The sequence below is a fragment of the Meriones unguiculatus genome, chromosome 11 (assembly GCF_030254825.1).
Source record: "Meriones unguiculatus strain TT.TT164.6M chromosome 11, Bangor_MerUng_6.1, whole genome shotgun sequence".
NCBI lineage: Eukaryota > Metazoa > Chordata > Mammalia > Rodentia > Muridae > Meriones > Meriones unguiculatus.
The window spans coordinates 102560164-102564967 of record NC_083359.1 but is presented as its reverse complement, the minus strand read 5'-3'; positions in this window follow the sequence as shown (position 1 = coordinate 102564967).

Genomic DNA, 4804 nt, shown 5'->3' with positions numbered 1-4804 from the left:
ATTTATCTGTGTTTAGTGGACTTATAGGTAGTTTTTCTTTTCTTTTTTTTTTTTTACTTTATATTACTGAGATATTTTATGCTATTTATATGTCGTTTTTATAAGGGCAAAAAGATGCAAAAAAAATCCACGTCATTAAAAATAGGAAACCAGCATTTAGAAAGGAGCCCACCACATTCTGGGCCCGAACCTATCCTCTACCCCTACAGAGGCTTTATGCTCGCACTGATCTTTCCAGGGCTCCCACGGACCTCACCCTCACGTTGCTTTGATTTTCTGGTCTTAGAACTCCTGGATAAGACATAATAGCAGGTTCCCAATAACCTCTGTTCACTCTTTCTCTGACTTTTCCCTGTAGGGAAATCCCTCCACGCCGGTTTAAGCCCCTACATTTCAGGGTTTGTACCTTTCAGCAGAACAACCCATGATCATAAACACACAAATCGCTCGCTTGCTGACAGAACTTTCTGGAGAGAACCCAGCACAGGATGTGAACCATAATGAACCGGAGCCCCCAGGTCCCTCCTGCCACTCCCCGGCAGAATAGAAGCTTCGGGCAAAAGCTGCCTCATCCTTCGCGCACTGGTTAGTCCATTGCTGCTGCACAATCTCCGGGCGGGCAGAGGGAACTTTTAAACTTTTCTGCATCTCAAAGCTTTTGGTTTGGAGCTGGGGAGATCAGCTCGGTCAGAAGGCGTCTGTCATAGAAACATGAGGACTTGAGTTCAGAGCTTCAGGGTCCACGAACAAGCCGGACACAGCGGCACACAATGTATGGGACACGTCAATTAAAAATCTCTTTCTTTGGAAACTTCCTCTAACGGATCTCTTAGGTCACATCTGTAAAACCCTTTCACAAGTGTAAAACCCAGACCTGCCTTTCCTTTGAAGCATCTCTTGCAGCGGCAATTTTCCAATTGCTTTTACGACTCCCTGTGTTGACGCTTCCCATTGGATTAAACTCTATGAAGGGTGAGGGGATGTCTGATAGGTTCAGTGTTATCTTCCAAGGCCTAGCAGAGTTCTTGGTATCTAGCAGCTATTAGGTAAATAGGTACTAAACAGGTACGTTAAATTCCCTTATTTTCCACCTGAAGAAGCTGTCTTCAAAGAATCCTGTCTGTACAGGGGTCTTAGGTTATCTCATGCATAGTCCTGCACAGATGTAGCCCATGGCAGTTCAGTGTCCAAGTGGGTTCCATTGTAATAGGAACAGGGACTGTCTCTGACATGAACTGATTGTCCTGCTCTTTAATTACCTCCCCCTGAGGGGGAAGCAGCATTACCAGGCCACAGAAGAAGACAACACAGCCACTCCTGATGACAGGATCAGAAGGAAGGAAAAGAAGTCCTCCCCTATAGTGGACTTGGGGAAGGGCATGCATGCAGAGGGTGGAGGAAGGGAGGGGTTGGGATGGGAGGAGAGAGGGAGCCACAGGGGGATACAAAGTGAGGCTGACAGGGGTTGTGGTCATTTCCAGTTCTTTTGAATGAATGTTCACTTCCTGCTCCAGCACTATTTCATTTCCTCTGACTAAGCTGGGAACTCACCTGAGCACAATCGTCTAGCAAGCACAGCTTGGGGCTCTTAGAGTCCAACCTCTCCATGCATTCTAGTAACACCAACATGCTGCAATTCCATAATCCCTCTTTGTGAACTGATGCTTACCGATGCTCACTCTACTAAGCATAAATCTCTCAGAGCATTACGTCCATTGACTCACATTATTTTCATAACAATTCTTCACAATGGTTAATATCATTCTTTTTCACAAAAAGCAGCTAAGTCTTTGAGAAGTCGAGTGACCTAGCAAAGCCTTGGCTGTCAGGGGCAAATACAGCTCTGGCAGACCCAGGAATCGGGGTCTTATCCACCAGGCTCTGGTGCATTACCAACTAGATCTTTTTCTGGGACATTTAGCAATTCTGATGTTCTCTTCTGATAATACTCTGTTTGTAACTGCCCTGTCAGAAATGACATATTCTAGCTATCAGTCTATCAAACAGTGTACCCCAAGAAAGTGGAATGTCCCTGGGAAGCCCATGCTAGAAGAAAAACAAAAAAGGTTAGAGACCTTGGTGCCAGCTGGAAAGAGATTTCACACAGTTCTGACAAACTGTCAGACCATCTTGCGGAAGCAACTAGGACAGAGACAATGATGCATCCCTGACAGACAGGACACTTTGACCAGGACTACTTAATTATGCATGCCTTTGCATTAGACACCTGTGTTCCTCTTCTCAGGTAGACATTGAATAAACATCTGTTTTTCACCATTACCAGTCTATTTGGTTGGCCTGTTGAGGATTGATGGCCTAGTTTGTTATGGCTGCCAGAGCCCAAGCTCTGACCATAACAGCACTGGTAACAAATCAGGCAAAGTAGATTGACTAGTCAAAGAAACCAATGAGCTCCTTCAAGGCACTGTGATTTGCTACAGGATATGGTTATGAGAGGAGGGAGGCCAACTATAGAGAGTCACTTAATTTAAATGAAATTGCTGTTCCTCATTTTAAAGTAATATAAACCTTATGGTAAGCAATACCCACGAAAACTACTATATACATTTGAATGTATGTGAATGCGTTTGTGAGTGTACAATACCTCCACATACACAGGTGCATACACATTAGAAACATATCATTAGAAATGCCCGTGGCCATGCTGCAGAGGACAGAAGATTTGAGAGCCCTGGGTTAACTGTTTTTAACTCTTACCTGTTTCACACTTTCTTTTCCCAGAAGAGTAACCTGTATTCTGTTTCACAGCTTTCCTAAGCAGAAGTGTGGCCAATTCAAATGCCTCACACGGTCAGAACCAGAAAATCCTCTTGACACAAAACCGTCTTTGAGAGATGAGGAAGTCGGACCTTCTAACCATAAACTGAAAACTACACGTGACGAAGGGAATGCAACAGAGTCTTTTGGCAGAAGCACTACTGAAGGAGCTTGAGAGGAGGATTTCTGTCTCCTCTAAAGCCACCACCTGACAGCTGTGTGAAGCGAAAGCCTGTGTAACCGTCACAAATCTATGTCTCCGTCCATTCAATGATGCTGTAAAAGGGAGCTCTCTCCCCCCAGTCCTGTACCTACAACATGGCCGCATGGGCAGAGCATGCTGGCAGGCGAGAAACTTGTTAAGTCACATATGAGGACAACCCCCCGCCCCAAGCTTTCTCCAACTCCAGGGGACGTGTCCAGATGACACTAAACACACCTGCTTAGACACGCTCCAGATTGCTGGAGTCAACAGGCTTCAAACTGAGCTCATTATTTTCCCACCAGAAAACAGAAAAGTGCCCGTAGGGTAGGTTCTTTCTGTGTCATCTCTCATTATAGGGAAAATTTCCCACCAGCCCAGTCTACCAAAGTAAAAACTTGATGACCCCGTTACGACTTTTTCTCCTACCACTGTCATGTCAGCACTGTAACTCATTGATGCTCCTTTGGTCCTCAGCAACTCTATATCCAATTCCATAAGGCTTCATTACCCAAAACCTGGATAACTGCAATGACATCCCTCATTTTAATGTGGCATCTGCCAACCTTTCCACATAATGCTTATAAAGTTACCTGTGTGTGTGTGTGTGTGTGTGTGTGTGTGTGCGTGTGTGTGTGTGTGTGTGTGTGTGCACCTACACAGTAGCTCAAAAACATCCATAACTGCAGTTCCAAGGAATCTGACACCTTCTTCTGACCTCTGTTAGCACCAGGCATACATGTGCTACACATACATACATGCTGAAAGAATACTCATATGCACAAAATGAAACAGATAAATCTTTTTAAAGTGCTAAATCTTATCAAATACTTCCCAAAGTACAAATATCTATTAGCTCTACATTGTCTGCAGTTAAAACTCCTTAGCTTGGGATTCAGCCAACTTATGATGATGGTTCAGACTTATAAGCACAGATGGACCCAAGTCCCTTCCCACTCTGCTTTGCCATTCTCAGTGGCTTAACTCACCATACTCTCACAATATGACCCTGTAAATCTAGGTGCTCAGGTGAACATCCGCTGGTGAAGAGGAACCAGCATTTCGGGTTGAGCAAAGCCTTGCTTGGGAGCCCATCTCTGACTTTGTTTCACATTCACTAGCTGGAATTGTGTCTCTTGCCAACGAGTAGATCAAGCACCACTAAGGAACGTTCAGCCATCACGATGGACCAGACCAGCCAAGAAACTCTGACAACCACAACTCTGGGGGAAGTGTGTGGGGGCCACTTCCTTAGTAACTCCTTAAGGTGGAATATTTCTTAAGATCTTATTTTTAAAGGGGTAGAAGTCTGTGTTTGGGTGCGCATGTGAGCACAGGTGCCTAAAGAGGCTAGAAGTTTCCAACCCTTCTGAATCACAAACAGTTATGAGACCCCACCCAATGTGGGGGCTGAGAACGGAACTTGGGTTCCCTGAGAGAGCAGTATATACTCTTAATCACTAAGCCACCTCTCCAGCCCTCCCTGTGTTATAATTTTTAAATACATTTGGTCTTTGCCTGTGGTTCCTGGCATAGCATTTCTAAAACCCTTGAATTGTCCCTAGTGATGGGATTATAGCAGCCAGAACAGCCTACAAGAAAAGCCTTGAATTATTGAAAGTGTTGGGTTTAAATTTAAAATTCTTTCAACTCAGCCCTTTCTTGTGTTGCCTCTAGAACAAAATCATTATTAAAAAGCAGAAATCCTCTTCAGAACATTAAAAGTCAGAAGAAGACCTATAACACTTTCATTTTCTCCACAGTTTTTCTGTGGTTTCAAAGCACTCACATTCACTTTATCTTCCAAATCCTGGTTGCACAAAA